The sequence below is a fragment of the Rhinopithecus roxellana genome, chromosome 17 (assembly GCF_007565055.1).
Source record: "Rhinopithecus roxellana isolate Shanxi Qingling chromosome 17, ASM756505v1, whole genome shotgun sequence".
Lineage (NCBI taxonomy): Eukaryota > Metazoa > Chordata > Mammalia > Primates > Cercopithecidae > Rhinopithecus > Rhinopithecus roxellana.
The window spans coordinates 7,858,643-7,879,324 of record NC_044565.1 but is presented as its reverse complement, the minus strand read 5'-3'; the positions used below and the strand labels follow the sequence as shown (position 1 = coordinate 7,879,324).

Below are 20,682 nucleotides of genomic sequence, written 5' to 3'. Positions count from 1 at the left end.
CCCAGTGTCTATCAAAAACGTCTAGGAGAAAGAATAAGTAGTGGTGCATTCATAAAATGGAATATTATTGAACTGTGAAAGTGAATGAGAACCTCACATATCAGCATGAGTTAATATAAAAGAGGGCACATAAAAAACATTGCAGAGGAATAAACAGTATGTATAGTAACATTTATGTAAAGTTTTAAACCATGCAATACAAATTTCATGTTACTTAGGGGTCCATACATATGTAGTAAAATTATAAAGAAATACATGGAAATGAAAAATGCTGAATTTAGAATAGTATTTATTTCTGAGGGAAAGAAGAATTCATGAAGAAGTGGAGCAGAGGGCATTCCAGACAGAGGGAGAAGTGTATACAGTACTGCGAGTTGAGTTTTGCAATAGTGTGGTATTTATAGGAATCAGTATAGGTTTAATGTTGCTGAATCACAGGTAATAGCAGGGTGGGGATGTAAGGGCAGTGGAAAGATAATGAGATCAGGGAGGTGCACAGAAGCCTCATAGTACTCAGTTTGACCTTTTCCAACAGACACTGGGGAGCCAGTAATGACTTTTAGATAGAAACCTTTGGCAGCAATATGGAGAGTAGACTGGAGTAGGTGAAGTCAGAGGGAGATGTTAGCATGTTTCTAGCAAGAGATGATGAGAATCTGAAATAAGGCAACGGCAATGTGACAGGAAAGTAGAGAATACCCCAAAAAAACTCTTCCACAGTATACCAGGAGACGTGCCCATCAACAGGAAAATCAGTGGAGTCGTGTCCGGCAGTGAAATGAACAAATTATAGCTGTCTTCAATAGCTTAGATGAAATTCAAAATATTAAGTGAAATGAACAACCCCCCCCCCAGCATACTCATAAAGGTGTAAATCTTATAAAGTTTAAAAACAATCTAAATGTGTTTCAGCCATGCCTATGTATGATAATACACAGAGAAAGGAAATGATGAATACAAACTAGGTTAGTGATTTCTCTGGGAAACGGGATGAGATGATGAGATATATACATACATATATATTTGTGTGTATAATATATATTATAGATGTACATACTGAAAGAGCAAGAGGGAGAGAGAAAAAGGTCATTTATGGACCAGTGATGACAACGTACCATGACAACGGATTGTGCTTAATCTACTCTGTGTATTTAGGACATAATAAAGGAAAGAAAGATTATAACTGAGGCTTTATTGTATAGATCATAAAATGTTTTGTTTTATTTATTTTCCTTTTCTTTGTCATTTTCTTCCTCCATGCATGCTTGCTTGCACGTAGTCATTTCAGTAGAGGGTAGTCACTAGGAATTGATTAACTTCATATCCTAACCCCAGAGCTGCAGGCAAGATTGATGAACTTGTTTTTTTTTAAAGAACGATGGACCTAGCACGGTGGCTCACAGCGGTAATCCCAGCCCTTTGGAAGGCTGAGGTGAGTGGATCACTTGAGCCCAGAAGTTCGAGACCAGCCCGGGCAATATAGTGAGACATCCCCACACCCTGCCCAATCTCTATAAAAAATGAACGAAAACCACCCAGGCGTATGTGTGTGCCTGCAGTCCCAGCTACTTGGGAGGCTGAGGTGAGAGGATCACTTGAGCCCAGGAGGTCGAGGCTGCAGTGAGCAGTGATTGTACCACTGCACTCCAGCCTGGGCCACAGCACAAGACCCTATGACAAACAAAACAACGATGACTCTTAGGTCACGCAGACCTCCTTGATGGTCCAGATGGGGCATCATCTGATGGGACAGATGAGACCTAGAGTCCCAGGGAGGAAACACTTTGATCACGGGGGATCCCACCCTCTGTATTCTTACCTTACTCATAAAAGCCCCCCAGTTACGTTCAAAGGCATGTCAGTGTCTGAGAGACTTCTCCCACTCTCTCACTTTGGCCAAATGGAATAAACCTTCCCCCGCTCCTAAGCACTGAATGTGTCAGTGTTTGGCTTACTGCCCATTTGGTACACGAACCTATATTTGGGGGTTGATAAGGCAACAGATCATGTATTTTTTAGATACTGTGAAGGTGGAACTGTAAATTTCCAGACTTTTTTTTTTTTTTCCACTCAGTTGGCTTTATGCTCATTCTCCCAAGGCGAGCGGCCCCACGAACTTTTCCTTGCCCCCAAAAGGAGGGCAGAGGTACAGGATCAAAATCAGTCGCGCCAGCAAGCCGTTAGAACCGCGCCGGGAACTGCCAGGCTCAGTGGGCGAAGTAAGCAGCAAGGCGGGGCTCAAGGGGCTTCCTGGGCGCTGGGCTCGCCGCGCAAGCGCAGTAGCGCGCCTCGCCGCCATGGCGTCTGCGCTGTCCAGTCATAAGCCGGTAGTGGCGGCGACTTCCCCTCAGGAAGCCGGGTCTCCGCCTCCTCCCCTCATCCCGCCTGCTCGGTGGCGGAGGCGGCGGCGGCGGCAGCGGTTGTTCCTGCCTCTCCGCCACCTCCACCGCGGCTTATCCCCTGGCTGGCGGCGTTGGCGGGGCGGGGGACAGTAGTTGTAGACGCCCGCCCCTGCCTCAGAGAAGGTGAGTTCCCGCCCCGGCGGCGGGGGCGGCCCGGTCTTCAGCCCCTCAACTCCTGCGCTCCAGGACAGGCGTGCGCCCAGCCCGCCGGGCGCGCCCCGAGTGTGCGAAATGGCCGACCAGGGCGCGGCCCGAGTACCGCGCACCCCTCACCGGCCGCCGCCCCCGGAAAGGGGCGCCAGGGCTTCCGAGTGAAGTGCGGAGGGAAGGGGCGCTCGGCTTGCGGAGGAAGCCGAGGTCAGAGTGGGAAACTAGGGGCGGCTAGGAGGAAATCCAGACCCGGAGCGTCAGGGAAAGGGAAGTGGGGTTGATGAGGAAACTCGAAAATTGAGGGGACAGGGATAAGTAGAAAAAAGCCCAAACCTGGAAGAGAGTAAGCTTCCGTTTGGTGAAGTTCAGCATCCTGGAAAGTAGAGACTTCGACGTAGGACACTTTGGGAGAGGTGGATTTAGGAATCGGGGAAAGCAGGAAGTAGCGGGGCCCTTGGGGGAAGAGAAGAGGGGATGAGGTTTAGCGGGGGATCACTGGAGAGTTTTCCTAAGCTTTTGAGGATATGGCGCTGTAAGACAAGCTTCTAAGATTTATAGGCCCGTCTTGATAGTGATCTGGGGTTTTATATGTGTGTGCTTTTAATCCTGTAATTTAGAGACGGAGGTCTCGCTGTGCCCAGGCAGGAGTGCAGTGGCGCGATCATAGCTCGCTGCAGCCTCCAACTCCTGGGCTCAAGGGATCCTTCTGCCTCAGCCTCCAGAGTGGCTGGGATTATGCGCCCAGCTGAGTTTTAATATGTACCTACCAATGTCAGAGATACAGGAAGCTGGACATTAAAGCGCTGAAAAAGGATTTTATTCCGCAACTACTGACGGGGGAAAGGCTGAGCTCCATTCCTATTTTCACCGAGATGACTGCGAGTTTTAAAGGGAGAAGTAGGGAGTGGGAAGAGAGGGCTCAAGTAGAGTCAGGGAGGTGAAAAATTACAAAGGGCTGGTCATTGCATAAACGCAAGTAGGCCAGCTCTGTCTCCTATCTTGGAATTATCTAAGATAAAATACGATCCTCCCACAGAGACCGGGAGTCAGGCCCAGTCCTTCCTGGTTACATTTCAGAGCAATGGGTTCCAGGTCCTTGAAGAAAACACTCCTGAGTTTAAGAGGTACAAACACATCTCAAAGGAACAGAGGAGGATTCGTAGTTGTGAGCCCTTTTTAGTAAATGCTTTTTAAAAGGGAAGTCAGGGAGCTGTTATTAGGTGTTGGTTAGAACAAACAGTAAAATTTTTTTGGCAGCCTGGCTTTTCCAACAGGAACTCAAAAGAGGGCTGGATTGCCCTCATAGATGTGGCCTTAGGCTTCTCGAGGCCATGTTAAATTTTGGTCAACTCCTCAAGGATGGGGAGAGTTTTTGCAGTTCTCCAACACATTGCCCCTAACACAAAAGGCTATTTCTTATCCATCTTAATCTGAGAGACGTTTGAGTTCTTACTATAATAGTTCTGTATGTCTACAAACAGCCTGCTGGTTGCAAACCATGAGATAAGGCTTAAAGCAGTTTTGGGAATTATTTTAGTTGATAGTGCTTGATCCCACTGCAGAAGACATAAGTGAAACATTTAGCCATGTTCAGTATCAAATTTTTTAGTATTTGCTGTGTTGCCTTATGTTGCTGTTTATCTTCAGAGTGAAAGATGATGGGAGCCAGAATACTGTAGAATAATTTAGATTCCTTTTTCCAGGAGAGACACCTGTAAATATAACCCCATAAAAATACTGATTTCTTCTTTATCCTTTTTCATGATATATTTTGTGTGTTATCCCATAATATTTTACACAATTGACTTTGTGTCAATTGACTTTGGAGAACTAGCAGAGGAGTAAAATACTGCAAATTTCTTAAAACATTTTTGTAAGCACTTTTTCTGTTCACTAAAAATAGGGATTAGTCATTGCAACCAAATGTTGAGACTATTAAGTTCTCTTAGTGAAGGCAGTTTTGGAAGACTAGATTTAGTGTCTTCAGTCAGCCTGGATTATTTTGCTTTTATAACAAATTTCCTGCCTCTCACTAATAAATAGGCCTGAGCAGTTTAAAGACTACAATTCAATTTGGCTCACATGGCCAGACCACAGGAAGATTTGGAAACAGCTTCTCATGGAAAAAGCTTTTTGCCAGACTCAGCATGTGTTTTTGTTTTTGATTTTGCAGTTACTTCAAATATGTGCAAAAGACTTTAAAAGATGTCAGTTCACACAATACTAGCAGTAACCTTTCTGTTCCACTTCAAGGTGGTAAAATGAGAATACTGGAATAGGAGTCTGACTCATTACAGGTTCTAGTGCTAGTTTCTCCTACAGCTAAATGACCCTGAGTAAGTCCTACTTCCTGGATTTGAGTTTTGTCATCTGTGGGTGGGGGAACTGGACTAGCCCAGTGACTCTCATCTAGGGATGATCGTACCCCCGCCAGAAGACCTCTGATAATGTGGAGACATTTTAGGTTGTCATCACTGAGCAGAGAGGGAGAAGAGCCAATCATAATTCCAAAGACACTATCCTGAATGTTGAAATCCTGAAAGATGAAAATCCCTAAAGTTTAAGTCCCCAAAATCACAATCACAAAAGGCCAAAATATTGAAAATGATACATCTGGGAAAAGTACTTTTTTTAGTTCTTTAAAATATGTTTGTTTACATTTTTAAAGGGGGATTTATTTAAGAAACAAAAACATGACAGAACACTTCATAGGTCATTTGACACAATAAAAGGCAATGGTAACATTTTGCAAACAGGTATACTAACAGTCACATGCATATAACAGTTATGAGCAGATGAGCTGTATTCATGAAGAAGTAGATCAAAAAGGGAAATGTATAAAAGCGTGTCACAATGGTTGGTAGTCACGTGTACCTAGCTTAATAACTGGTCATCTGAAATACTGTGACAAGTCTTTTGATGAGATAGATCAAAACCTGTAGTGGGTCACTGTTCACTTATGCAGTTGCCCAAAGAGCTGAAACCTGAAGAAATTTTTATCTTTCACAAATGCAGATACGCAAAAGACATCTCTCATCTCTTCATTTGTTGAGGAAGTTTCAACGTTTTTAGGTACATGCACAGTGCTTACACACAAAGTCAGTGTTTTGATAATGTACTTTCATCAAGTCACATTTGGAAAAAATGCATAAGACAAATTAGAACTCTCTAAAAGTCTCTGCAGTTTACACTTCCAGTATTGGACATGATGCAAAGATGAGATACACAGCATGCTGAATTATTTTTTTTTAAAGTCTGACAATTTAAGATACTGGAAAAAAAAATGGCAAATGAGAAAATGTATTACAGGAATAGATTATGGGCAGTTGTACAGAAATAGTCCATGAAAGCTGGGCTAACATGATGCAACTATCCTGTGACTGGGATTTTGGTCTTTTGGGATTTCAACATTTGGGATTATCTTCTAAACCCACGAGGAACATGGTAAGCAAGAGTACAGGTGCTACCAGCATCTCCTTGGCATAGGCCAGAGATGTCACAAATATCCTAAAATGCACAAGACAGTTCCCACACACACAACAATGGATTATCCTACTCATAATGCCAGTAGTGTCAAGGTTGAAGAACCCTGCACCAACCAAACTCAGGTCTTTTACAGCTTTAAAATTGTGAACTGAATAAACACATCTGTGTTGGTATTCTTTCCATGGCTTGACATGGCTGGTACTAAAATTGTAATTCATAAAGCATATGAAACTTTGATCCATAAGGGCTGATATTCAAAAAGTAATCTCAGACATTCAGAGTAATCTCTGTTAAGGTTGAGACTATTCACTAGAATTTGAAAAAACAGAATATAATTGTTACTTAAAAATTTACCTATTGTCACTTTACTTCCAGTAGATATCCTTCATTAAAATATCAGTTATTGCCACTTAACAATTGGCAGATATTTGATATGTCACACTATCTAAAACATGGCTAGGACTCAATATATTTTTATTTTAGGTATTTATAAGAGTTTTAAATAATTGCCAAGATGGAAAAGAAGGTTGCTTGCACTTAGCTATAATTTTTTTAAGACTTTGTTAGCAGATTCCTCCAAAGGTATCAAAGAATTTTCATGTTTCCAGTTGTTAAAATTCTACTCTCACTTTCAAAATTCTGATAGGACCACTAAAACTGATTTGAAGAGCATCTGCTAATCCATTTTCACCTATACCTATGGTACCCTTATAAGGAACTCCTCTGTATTGGTCTTGATAAAGAGCGAATATCAGTAAGGATTAAAAATTGGCAAAGGTTGGGCATGGTGGTTTACGACTGTGATCCCAACATTGAGAGGTCAAGGCCAGAGGATTGCTCGAGCCCAGGAGTTTGAAACCAGCTTGGGCAAAAGAGTGAGACCCTATCTACAAAAAAAAAAAGAAGTAAAAATTAGCCAGGCATGGCAGCACATGCTTGTAGTCCCAGCTACTTGGGAGGCTGAGGTAGGAGGACTGCTTGAGCCCAGGAGGTTGAGGCTGCAGTAAGCTGTGATCACACCACTATACTTCAGCCCGGGTGACAGAGCAAGACCCTGTCTCAAAAAAAAAAAAAAAAAAAAAAAACCAAGTAAGGAAGATATGGAAGGCATAAGGTTACAAATAGGAAATGGAAAATTTAATCACAAAAACCCAAAGAAGCACCATGTTTCCCTAGCTAAAAGAAATACACAGACAGTGTATTATTGTGGTGTCAAGATTTTCCAGGACACTGTAATTTATTTGGTGAAGTTTCTCAAATATTTTTGACAGTTAAAAAAAGTTTCACTAAATAATAATATTCCTGAGTAATCATAGTAAAAACTACAACAAACAAAAATTCTTGGTTATCTACCTGTTTTTATTATTATTATTTTGAGATGGAGTCTGCCATCCAGGCTAGAGTGCAGTGGTACAATCTTGGCTCACTGCAACTTCTCCCTCCCTGGTTCAAGTGATTCTTTTGCCTCAGCCTCCCAAGTAGCTGGGATTACAGGCATGCACCACCATGCCCAGCTGATATTTGTGTTTGCTAGTAGAGACGGGGTTTCACCATGTCGGCTGGGCTGGTCTTGGACTCTTGACCTCAAGTGGTCCGCCTACCTCAGCCTCCCAAAGTGCTGGGATTACAGGTATGAGCCACTGTACCCAGGTCTACCTATTTTTAAGAAAGAAAAAAAAATTGACTTGGTTTTGGAGTGAAGGACATTTCTGGCTACTTATTGAGTAATTAACTCATTTACATAGCAATTGCCTAAAAATATTTTCCTTTGTTTCCATGATATTAAGCAGAGACTCAAGTTAAATGACATAAAGAAAATCTAGCTAATAACCCTTAAGTTTATTCAGAAAACATTTTTAAGCTCCTGTTATGTGCCAGATATTATACTTGGTACTAAGGGTATACAGATGAATTAGGCCAGCCCTTTTAAAGGGTTCAATAGTAACATTTATTAATGAAATTAGAAAAATAAAGAGCAGTTGGAGAAAATGCAGTTTTAAATATGGATTAGTCAGACTCCTAAGATACCAGGACTAGTACATTGTTTTGCATAAATAAGTTTGTTACAGGCACACCAGAGCACATTATGTTAATGTAAATCTGAAGTTGGCAGCTGGGAAGAATGATTAGAGAGTGTGCCTGGAGAAACATTAATGATTATTTGTTAGTTTCAGACTTGCTGCCTTTATTAGGTGTCAATAAGTGAAAATATTGACTAAGCATGTTAAAATGACTAAGAACTGCCCCTACTGTATTCACCACATATATGTTAGGACATAAGCGTTGATCTCATTTTTTGTTTTTGTTTTTGTTTTTCTTTTGAGACAGGATCTCACTCCAGTTGCCCAGGCTGGAGTGCAGAGGCACAATTTCATCTCACTGCAGCCTCGACTTCCCCAGGCTCAAGTGATTCTCCCACCTCAGCCTCCTAAGTAGGTGGGACTACGTGGGACTACGGGCGCACGCCACCATGCCCTGCTAATTTTTTTGTATTTTTAGTAGAGACGGGGTTTCACCATGTTGCCTAGGCTGGTCTGGAACTCTGGACTCAAATGATCCACCTACTTCAGCTTCCCAAGGACATGAGCATTGATACACTTCCCTCTTACAAACCTATTCACATTAACCCATTAGAAGGAATGGCGCACGTTTGATGGCCTTTGATGTAGGATATCTGCCTTGGATCCAAATAAAACTAATTTCACAAGCGTGATCCCTGAGCTAGCTAGCTATAGAGTACTTATGATTATTGGCATTCAAAGACTTACTTTAAATAAAAACATAAATTTGATACTAAACATGTACTCCCAATTAATGATTTTCTTACTTCATTTGTATTTTGTCATTGGGAATATGCCATAATAAACCCTTAGTTATTTTTGTAATTGTTGTATTAATGTAAAGTAGCTAAAACATGGCAAACTGTAGATCAGACTACTCTCATTTCCTGAGAAAGCAAGATTAACAACTAGCGTTATAGCAAAGAGTATTCATGATGTTGACAGGTATTGGGCTGCATTGTTACCCCAGTTAAGTTCTCTGAAAACACTTTAAATAGGATTTGACCTCTGGGGGAAAAAAAAAGAATCAAACAACGTGTTTTGGCAAAGATAACAGAATCAGTTGCCTAGTATCCCAAAATTTAGTGCTGTGCTCTGCCTAGTCTTTACTAAGATTAGAATAGTATTGGATTACAGAACTCCCTAAGAGCATGCATAAAACAAGGATGTCCATTCTCAGCACTTCTATTCAGTATTGTACTAGAGCGCCTAGCCAGTACATTCAGGCAAGAAAAATAGAAGGTTTACAGAGAGGCAATAAATAATACTGTCTTTATTTGCAGATTATATGATCATCTATATAGAAAGCCCCATAGAATCTAGGAAAAGGCAATGAGAATAGTGAGTTCAGCAGGGGAGTAAAATACAAGTTCCATATATATAATCAATAGTATTTCTAAATGCTAGCAAAAAGCTATTAGAAACGTTTTTTAAAAATACTGTTTACTGTTATATCAAAAAACAAAACTACATTCATAGACCTTGTCATAAAACATAAGATACTTTTAGATAACTTTAATAAAATATATTGAGGCCGGGCCCAATACACCTGTAATCCCAGCACTTTGGGAGGCCAAGGCAGGTGGACCACTTGAGGTCAAGAGTTCAAGACTAGCCTGACCATCATGGTGAAACCCTGTCTCTACTAAAAATACAAAAGTAGCCATCCGTGGTAGTGCACGCCTGTAATCCCAGCTACTCGGGAGGCTGAGGCAGGAGAATTGCTTGAACCCAGGAGGTAGAGTTGCAGTGAGCTGAGATCCTGCCACTGCACCCCAGCCTGGGTAACAAGAGTGAAACTCCATCTCAAAAAAAATAAAAAATAAAAAAATACACTGAAAGTAACATTGCTGACAGAAAGAAGGTGCAAATAATGGAGAGATATAAAATGTCTCCTAATATATGTTAGTGAGTTAGATTGAAAAGTATAGAGCCATGGTGTATTTATTAGAGAGGAAGAAGAAGTAAGCTACTGATACCTAAAATATAACCAAATTAACATCCTAATTTTGCTCATAAAATTTTTTCCTCAAAGATTAAAGATAACTTAATAACCATTTAAAAATCTATTATGCTGGCCAGACATAGTGGCTCACACCTGTAATCCCAGCACTTTGGGAGGCCAAGGCGGCAGATCACTTGAGCTTATGAGTTTGATACCAGCCTAGGCAACATGGTGAAACCCCGGCTCTACTAAAAATACAAACAATTAGCCAGGTGTGGTGGTGTGTGCCTATCGTCCCAGCTACTCAGGAGGCTGAAGTGGGAGGATCACTTGAGCCTGGGAGGCAGAGGCTGCAGTGAGCTGAGATCACGCCACCACACTCTAGCCTAGGAGACAGTGAGACCCTGTCTCAAAAAAACACAAACCTATTAAGCTGTTACGATTAAATGCCATATCACAGCAGGTCATGCTGTGAGGCATGGAAATTTTTATTACATTTTTTATTCAAATTCAATTGATTTATTCATCAAACATGAGATGTCTGAAAAACATTTCATATGGTGCAAGAGTTAAATTAGGCAGGGCACAGTGGCTCATGCCTGTAATCCCAGCACTTGGGAGGCCAAGGCAGAAGGATTGCTTGAGCCCAAGAGTTTGAGACCAGCCTAGGCAAAATAGCAAGGCCCTGTCTCTTTAAATAAATAAATAAATAATTCAGCATCAAGTTTCGTTTTGTGAGAAAGATGTTTAAAAAGTTAAATTCAGGTTTTGCTGTTTCTGAAAGGTAGGTAGAATGAAACAGATTGGTAAATCGAATTAAGAAAAGTAGAATGATTCCTTGTATTTAAGATATGCTCTTTTTAGACAGTTTTGAATTATGAGTAATTCATATTATGTGTTTCATATTTAATACAGTAGTTGATGTGCAGTTTTTGTTACTTTAACTTTCACAGTGGTTTTACATATTTTTACTGAAATAAAGACCTGGCTGGGCATGGTGGCTCACGCCCATAGTCCCACTGCTTTTGGAGGCTGAGGCAGGTGGATTCCTTCAGCCCAGAGGTTCGAGACCAACCTGGGCAACAAAGCAAGACCTCATGTCTGCAAAAAAACTACAAAAAATAAGTTGGGCGTGGTGGCAGATGCCTGTAGTCCCAGCTACTGGGGAGGCTGAGGCAGGAGGATCAATTGAGCCTGGGAGGTTGAGGCTGCTGTGAGTCGAGACTGTACCACTGCACTCCAACCTGGGTGACAGAATGAGACCATGTCTCAAAAAAAACAAACAAAAAGTTAGTTCAAAATCAGAGCAATTAGAATAAGGATCATGTCCATCCTTCAACTTCCATAAAGACAGTCCCTCTAAAACATCAGTTAGCTTGAAATACAAAGAATTAGGTACTTCTTTCAGATACTTCTGCACTGTTTATGGATAACCTTATTTGTCTTTCTGTAGTTACTAGATTAGTTTATTGGGAGAACATCTCACTATGTCACTTAAATAGACAAAATCCTGAACAACAATACAAATACTTCATCCATACCACACTTACCTTGTTCTCTGCACTCTTCTAAGTGCTTTGCATGTATTAATTTCTATAAGGACCACAACAGCTTTTTGAGGTATATGTTATATCCCTATTTTAGAGGTGAGGAACCTAAGGCAGAGAGGTTGAGAAGCTTGACCAGGGTTACATAACTTCATAAGTGGCAGAACTGACTCCAGGGTTCCTATATCTGACTCAAAGGAGCAATGGAGCTAAGTAACAGTATGACAGCCATTAGTTCTTAGTAGTGCCTGAGGTGACGTAGCCTTTGTTGGGTGGATGATCTTTCTGGAAACAAAGCCAACATTTCAAAATCTTTTTAAGGTATAATTATTTCTTATTCCAAAAAAAGTGTAAACTCCTTTAGTTATTTTATTGAGGTATATTTTACTTATGATAAACTCCACATATATAAAGTGTACAATTCAGGCCAGGCACGATGGCTCACGCCTGTAATCCTGGCACTTTGGGAAGCCGAAGTGGGTGAGTCACCTGAAGTCAGGAGTTTGAGGCAGCCTGGCCAACATGGTGAAACCCTGTCTCGACTAAAAATACAAAAATTAGTCAGGTGTGTGGTTCATGCCTGTAATCCCAGCTACTTGGGAGGCTTAGGCACAAAAATGGAATCCAGGAGGCGGAGGTTGCAGTGAGCCAAGATTGCGCCACTGTACTCCAGCCTGAGTGACAGAGTGAGACACTGTCTCAAAAAAAAAAAAGTACAATTCAATGAATTTGTGACAGGTGTATGCTCCCATGAAACCACTATCATAAGCAAAATGCCAAACATTTCCATCAACTTCGAAAGTACTTATGCCCCTTTACAATCCATTCCCCCCTCTACCTCTATCCCTGGGCAACCATTGATCTGCTGCTATTACTAGAGATTAGTTTGCATTTCTAGAACATTTTATAAATAGAATCATATAGTAGATACTCTTTCATGTCTTTCTTTCACTCAGCATGATGGTTTTGAGATTCATCCATGTTGTATGTGTTGCTGTTTTGTTCCTTTTTATGTCTGAATAATTGTATTTTGCTTATCTGTTCAGCTGTGGATGAACATTAGAGTTGTTTCAGGTTTTGGCTGTTACAAATAAAGCTGCTGTGAACATTCATATACAAATCTGCATGGATATGTTTTCATGTCAGATACACAGGAGTAGAATGGCTAGGTCATATGGTAGCTATGTATTTAACTTTATAAAAAATTAAGCCAGGTGGCTGATAATTTTTTACTGTGGCTCACACCTGTAAACCCAGCACTTTGGGAGGCCAGATTGCTTGAGCCCAGGAGTTAAAGACCAGCCTGGGCAACGTGGCAAAACCTCATCTCTACAAAAAAAAAAAAAAAAAAAAATTATCCAGGCATGATGCCATGAACCCGTAGTCCAGCTACTCAGGAGGTTGAGATGGAAGGATCACTTGAGCCCAGGAGGCCAAGGCTGCAGTGAGCTATGATCATGCCACTGCACTCTAGCATGAACAAGAGTGCTACTCCATCTCAAAAAAAAAAAAAAAAAAAAAAAAAAAAAAAAATTATCAGACTCCTTTGTAAAACTGTTGTACCATTTTACATTTTAGCCAGCAATGTATGGAAGTTCTAGTTATTTAACCTCTTTAGCAACACTTGGTATTCTTAGTCCTTTAATTTTAATAGTTCTAGTAAGAGTGTGGTGGTATCTCATTATGTTTTTTTTTTTTTTTTTTTTTTTTTTTTTTTTAACTAGACAGCATGGCTCTTTTCAGTTTATTGCATGAAGAAGTTATGTTAGTCCAAGTTAAAAGCAGACCCTTCATTGTGGTTTAATTCATATTTACTTAGTCATTAGTATATATTCTTTTCTGAAGTATCTGTTCAGACCTTTTGCCCTTTTTAAATTGAGTTTGTCTTATAATTGAGTCATAAAAAGTCTTTATATCTTCTAGATGTAAGTCCCTTGTCTGATATGTTAGTTGAGAATATCCTATACTCTGTGGCTTGATTTTATTTTATTTTGTTTTGTTTTCTTTTGTGGAGACAGGGTCTTGGTACATTGCCCAGGCTGGTCTGAAACTCCTGGACTCAAGTGATCCCCCCAACGTTGTCCTCTAAAGTGCTGAGACTGCAGGCATTAGCCACTGTGCCCAGCCGGTTTTCATTTTTTTAATGGAGAGATATGTAAAACCTGGAGATCAGAAAATGTTTCAGCTTTTTAAGGAGGAGAAATGGATTCCAGAGTGTAGACTGAAAAGTTTTACATCAGTTAGAAAGTCAGCATGCCACAACAGTCAGTAACAGATTATGGAGCCAGACTGCCTTGTCATTTACTAACTGCAACCGTGGGTATGTTTCTTAACCTTTCTGTGCCTCAGTTTCTCTTCTATAAAATATAGAAAGTAATTGTACTGAGCCCATAGAGTTCTTATGAGGATAAAATTAGTTACCGTGAGGCCGGGCATGGTGACTCACACCTGTAATCCCAGCACTTTAGGAGACTGAGGCGGGTGGATCACCTGAGGTCGGGAGTTCAAGAGCAGCCTGACCAACATGGAGAAGCCCCATCTCTACTTAAATACAAAAAAAAAAAAATTATCTGGGCGTGCTGGCACATGCCTGTAATCCCAGCTATTTGGGAGGCTGAGGCAGGAGAATTGCTTGAATCCGGAAGGCAGAGGTTGCAGTGAGCCAAGATGGCACCATTGCACTCCAGCCTAGGCAACAAGAGTGAAACTTCGTCTCAAAAAATAAATAAATAAATAAAGTTACTATGTATAAGTGCTTAGAACAGTACCTGATACATCATAAGGGCAATGCTGTAAAAGTGTTACAGAACAGATTATTAATAGGTGGCTTGTGAATGTGATACTTTGAAATAAACATTAAAAGGCAATATAGATTTATTGAAAACAAGTCATGCCATGCCTCCTTTCTTTTATGAAAGATTACTGGTAAATCAAAAGAATGTTGCAGGACCATATTTCTTTAGTGAGCATAATGAGATTCCCTGAGGTTTCTGAGATACAAGATTGTGCCAGGAAGATACTTGAAGTTTAATTGGCATAATTTATTCAGACATTAAATAATGACTTTTTTATATCAAATGGAAGTTTTAAGGCTAGAGTTCAAGAAGTTCATGAGTTGTTAAAGTAAACCATGAAACTTGAAATACTTCTGCTGTGTGTGTGGTTGATCTCTTTAAGCTGTAATCCCTAGACCTCCTGACTACAAGAGTTTACTCCTATCTGCCTATAGATTGTTTTGGTCAAAATGATTGAGATTGAGAACCATTGCTGTAGAAAGGATGGTTACAATTTTAGAAGGGCATTTCCTATATCTTTCAAATATCAACAAAATGGAAAAATAAGACTTCAGTGTGGTACAAATAGATCAGACCCATAAGAAGGAGAGTAGTAGGGAGTAGAGTGGAGAAGCATGGTGTTCAAAAAGATGCTGAATTTGATTTTGAAATAAACTCAGATGATATCAAATTCTTAGTATCTTTCTAATTAAACTCACAGATTGCTAATAAATAGATATGTCCTAGATGCAAGAAGAGAGTAGATTCTTTGTAGCATGCCGTAGGTATTATCTTGCCCTTGTCCTGCTTAGTTTTCACCAGTAATGTGAATGAAGTCATAGACTGAATGCATATAAAAAGTATGTGTGGGAGCCATAGCAAATACCAAGATTAAGATCATTTGAATTTTTAAAAATTCTCAGGTGGCTGCAGTGGCTCACAGCTGTAATCTCAGCACTTGGGGAGACCAACGGAGGAGGATTGCTTGAGGCGAGGGGATCAAGACCAGCCTGGGCAACATAATGAGATTCCCGTTTCTACAAAATATTATTTAAAATTAGCTGGGCATGCTAGCACATGCCTATAGTCCTAGCTATTCTGGTGGCTGAGGCGAGAGGATCACTTGAGCCCCGGAGTTAAGGCTGCAGTGAGCTATGCTCATGCCTCTGCACTCCAGCCTGGGGGACTCTGACTTTTTAAAGAAAGAAGGAGAGGCGGGGCAGGGGAGAGAAAGAAAAGAAACAAAGGAAAAGGAAGAAACCTCATTTAGGAATAGTGGTCTAGGTTGGGCGCGGTGGCTCACGCCTGTAATCCCAGCACTTTGGGATGCTGAGGCGGGTGGATCACGAGGTCAGGAGATCGAGACCATCCTGGCTAACACAGTGAAACCCCATCTCTACTAAAAATACAAAAAATTAGCCAGGCGTGGTGGCGGGCGCCTGTAGTCCTAGCTACTCGGGAGGCTGAGGCAGGAGAATGGCGTGATCCTGCGAAGCAGAGCTTGCAGTGAGCCGAGATTGCGCCACTGCACTCCAGCCTGGGAGACAGAGTGAGACTCCGTCTGGAAAAAAAAAAAAAAAGGAATAATGGTCTAATAACAAGATAAAGTATTAATACCTGCATTTAGAAAAATAATTCGTCGGGCGCGGTGGCTCAAGCCTGTAATCCCAGCACTTTGGGAGGCCGAGACGGGCGGATCACGAGGTCAGGAGATCGAGACCATCCTGGGTAACACAGTGAAACCCCGTCTCTACTAAAAATACAAAAAAAACTAGCCGGGCGACCTGGCGGGCGCCTGTAGTCCCAGCTACTCGGGAGGCTGAGGCAGGAGAATGGCGCGAACCCGGGAGGTGGAGCTTGCAGTGAGCTGAGATCCGGCCACTGCACTCCAGCCTGGGCGACAGAGCGAGACTCCGTCTCAAAAAAAAAAAAAAAAAAAAAAAAAAAGGAAAAATAATTCAGTCAGCATCCCTATCACATGGGAGAAGATAGCCAATATCGGGGGAGAGAGATGCTACCTCCAAGATTTTAACAATTGTAAAGGTCATTAGAAACCAGTAATATGACTATTTAAAAAATAACTAATGCTAAAATAAAATGGTAAGGATGAAAACAATGTCCAGGTTAGAGGAAGAGAGAATTTCACTTTACTCCACAACAATCACCGTCTGTGTTCTTCAAACTATATAATGCTGCAACCTTTGTAATGAGTAAATATATAGTAATCACTATGCAAGTGAAAGAGAGGTGATGTCAAAATTTTCTGAGGAAAGATTTCTACAAATGCCTGGAGTTCACTACTGACCTTTCTTTCCTCTAGTGGTTCCTGTTACCCATCACGAGTACTGAAGTTTGATACGTACACAATTAGTTCAGGGGCTCAACCATTTTAATTTGTAAGGAATTTCAGGGTACATAAAACATCTGCAAGTTGTTTAAACCCAACTTCACATAGAGGAATTAAACACATAGAAGAATGCAGCAGGAAAGGAGAGATGTGAAAGATACTAGACATTTGATAGAATCTGGGTTTGTTCCAAAATCAAATTAACTGCTTTTTGAATGCTTAATGCTTATTCGTTCCACTCCCTACTTCCCTCCTGGGGGATAACAACAACAGTAACAACTCTTTCCTCTTCCTTACTTTCTCTGTCAAAGATAACTTCACCCAGGATCAAGGCCTTACTTAGAATTGCCTCTGCCCCCACTCTCTTCCTTCTCTCTGCTCTTCCCAGCTATCATAAATTCCTTTGATTCCACCTTTAGAATATCTCTCATATTCTTCCCTTCCTTTCTGTTAGCTCTGCTACTCTTTTGGTGCAGCCCAATAATCTCTTGCCTGCAACAGCTTCCTAACGATATCCCCATGTTGAGTCTCTTTTTCTTCCCCTATTGACTGCAGAATTAAATCCAAATGTCCAAATAAGGCATATTATGATTTAGCATCATTCCACCTTTAGCACTGTCTTTCACTACCTTTATGCATGTCTTGTTTTAGCTAAAGCAGAAGTGCCTTTTCTAATGCTCTTCTGTCCTCCAGAATACCCTTTCTTTACTCATTTTTTTTTTTTTTCTAAATTTTACCCATCTCTTTAAGGGTTCATTCAAAATCCATTCTTCTCCACAAACCCCTCACCAAGAACACATTATACCTTATGTCTTACAGCACTTTACACATTTTTGTCTTGCATCATAGTTCTTTGCCTATCAGTTTTTACAAAATTATGAAGTCCTCAATATTAACAATTGTCTTGTTCACTTATTCCCAATGTGTGGAACAGCTATGTGTATGTAAGGGAAAGGGTATGAGATAAACCAAAATTTAATATCTGCCTTTATCAAATAGCACATGTGGCAACATATTTTAATTCCTTTAAATCCCAATATCCAGAGCTTTATGAGAAATTCTTGCAGAAGTAAAAAACTGAAATAATCTATTGTTTGGCATACAGTAGGCATTCAATAAGGTTCATCTCTTTTTTCCTGTGCTTTCCCACAGTACTCACCAGAGTAACCTTGAAGACAAACTCAATAGTGATAAAGTTTGATAAAGTCCAAAAGCATGGCAAACTTGAACTAAATAATGTTATAGGAATTGAAAAATGAAAGAATAGCTTTGAAAATATTATAAAACTAGAACAGACATGACTCAGGAGAAAAATGGCTGAGATTTTGAGCTTCAGAATATTTTGCTATTTAACAGATAAAAAATGAGAGCATAGTTGGCAAAGGAGTTAAAGGTAACCCCAAGTTTCTTACCTCAGCTTACAACATTGTCTTTTAGAAATGCCTGGTTGGTATTAAGAGTTGAACCAGGAAGGAAATTATTGTTCTATTTTCAGATATCTTGAGCTTCTAAATAACTACTCAGTAAACTTTCATGTATACTGATTTGGTCATCACCGAAAGATAGTATTTACCTGTTCCTATTAAAGATTTATTTTTGTAGAGCTGGAGGTCTCAATGTGTTGCCTAGGCTGGTCTCAAACTCCTGGCCTCAAGCAATCCTCCCAACTCAGCCTCCCAAAGTGTTGGTACTACAGGTACGAAGCACTATGCCAAACCAAGATTTTTAATGGAAAAGTCACCATCACATCACCATGTCAGTTTTTGTACATTAATTCTGAATCAAAGGAAGTTCTGAAAACCTTTTTATTAACCTGTTTACCTTGCTGACCTTAGAGTCAAATGTAAGTAAGTCCTTTATTTTAAAACAATTAAGAAATAATTTAGATATTATATATAATAGTTTTTTTTTTTTTTTTTTTTTTTTTTTTTTTTTTTTTTTTGAGGCAGTCTCACTTTGTCGCCCAGGCTGGAACGCAGTGGCGCAATCTTGGCTCACTGCAACTTCCACCTCCTGGGTTCAAGAGATTCTCATACTTCAGCCTCCCAAATAGCTGGGATTACATGCATGTGCCAACATGCCCAGCTAATTTTTTGTATTTTTAGTAGAGACAGGGTTTTGCCATGTAGGCCAGGCTGGTCTCAAACTCCCGGGCTCAAGTGATCTGCCCGCCTCTGCCTCCCAAAGTGCTGGGATTACAGGCATGAGCCATGACACCCAGCCTGAGATACATTTTTAATACTCTTCAAGTCCTCTCTAAAATGTTTCTGATTTATAATTATCTTGAGCACATAATATTTTTAAGCAAATCTTTTTAATCCATACATTGGCATTAATATTAAGATTAGTTTGAAGATACCCAGTATAACTTAAATATTTATGGAGTTTTTAAAAGTAGAGAGTCATATATGTTTTTTGCACAAATTAATATAGAGATGTACAAAGAGCAATATGTTAAATGTTTGCCCCTACTCATTTTCTGACCCAATTTCCCATTTCCCAAACCCCATTAAATTTAGCATATATCTTTTCAGATGTTTTTCTGTGGATACTGAGTTAACACACAAGATCAGACTGTCAAATCAGACTCATCAGGTTTACTAATTATTTCAAGGATATAGGCAGTCAAAAGACTCAACCGAAGCATAGTGTCTAATACATGAAAGATGGCTCCTCAGACCATGTGATATGGTTAGGCTTTGTGTCCCCACCCAAATCTCATACTGAATTGTAATCCCCATAATTCCCACATGTCAAGAAGAGACCAGGTGGAGGTAATTGAATTGGGGGCAGTTTCCCCCATGTTGTTATCATGATAGTGAGTTCTCCCGAGATCTGATGGTTTTATAAGGGGCTTTTCCCGCTTCACTCAGCACTTCTCCTTCCTACCACCTTGAAAGGAAAGTGGCTTGCTTCCCCTTCACCTTCCACCATGACTGTAAGTTTCCTAAGGCCTCCCCAGCCATGCAAAACTGTGAGTCAATTAAACCTCTTTCCTTTATAAATTACCCAGTCTTTGGTATGTCTTTGTAACATGTAAGAACAGACCAATACACCATGTTTTCCCACTTTGGACATGTATCTCTGGCCCAGAATAAATAGGTAAGGTTTCTAAGTAAGATTCACAAGATCACCTCACACAGTGGGGTGTTTAAATTGTGACTCATCTCCATGTTACTACCCTAGAGAGTTGTATACCTTATGTGGCATTCTTCAGAGAGAGATGCCTCATAGATTCTGGGTTTATTTACTACAGGTAATCTTTAGCCAGGGACATCTTGCTAAGAGCATTTTAGTGGTAAGATCTCTTCCTCCAAGCAAGTATCATTAGGCTCTTTACTTGAGGTCCGGTTGTCAATCATCCTTCTCTTTTTCCCTCTTCTCCAGGAAAGGAAGTGAATGGATTGGAGGCCAAATGCATTATTCCTTTCTTACAGTAAATACATATGTATATATTTAAGTTGGGGTTGTATATTTTGGGTTGTTTACACTAAAATTGGATTTTATGATTGAACAATTGATTGATAGAGTTCTATACATTGTTTTTCCCATTAATACATCATGGGCATTTCTCCATGACATTACATATGATTCTAACTCATCCATTTAAACTACCAGGTAGAAAGTACAATTTTGATGTTATATGATTGGCACCCTATGTATAAACTGGTAAACTTCTATAAAATAAATGTTAGCTGTTAGGAACTTTAGATTTGAAGTACAGACCCCAAGTGTAAATGTAGTAATTTGGCATAGATTATTTATTAAGTGAGAAACACTTTTAGCAAAAGTTGTAGAAGCTAATATGTGAATATGACTGTAGCTTTGAAGGGCTTGTCTGAGCTCTATTTAGTGAAATTTGTGTGGTTGTATTTGTACCAGCCGTTGAAGAAGGTTGTCTACCACAGGTTAAGATAGTTTGTTGGCCGGGCTCAGTGGCTTATGCCCGTAATCCCAGAACTTTGGGAGGC

General features: G+C 40.2%; 1 protein-coding gene across 3 annotated transcripts in view; it reads left to right on the top strand.

The window, feature by feature from the left end:
- Positions 1-2,349: 2,349 nt before the first annotated feature.
- The window catches only part of KRCC1 (lysine rich coiled-coil 1), a 28,880-nt gene continuing 10,547 nt past the window's right edge, over positions 2,350-20,682 (top strand). The window contains exon 1 of one of the 3 annotated variants that reach the window (XM_030921509.1): positions 2,350-2,525. The gene's annotated coding sequence lies outside the window, so the exon portion shown is untranslated. The remainder of the gene's footprint in view (positions 2,526-20,682) is intronic. The other 2 variants (XM_010378427.2, XR_004054418.1) reach the window with 2 other exon arrangements.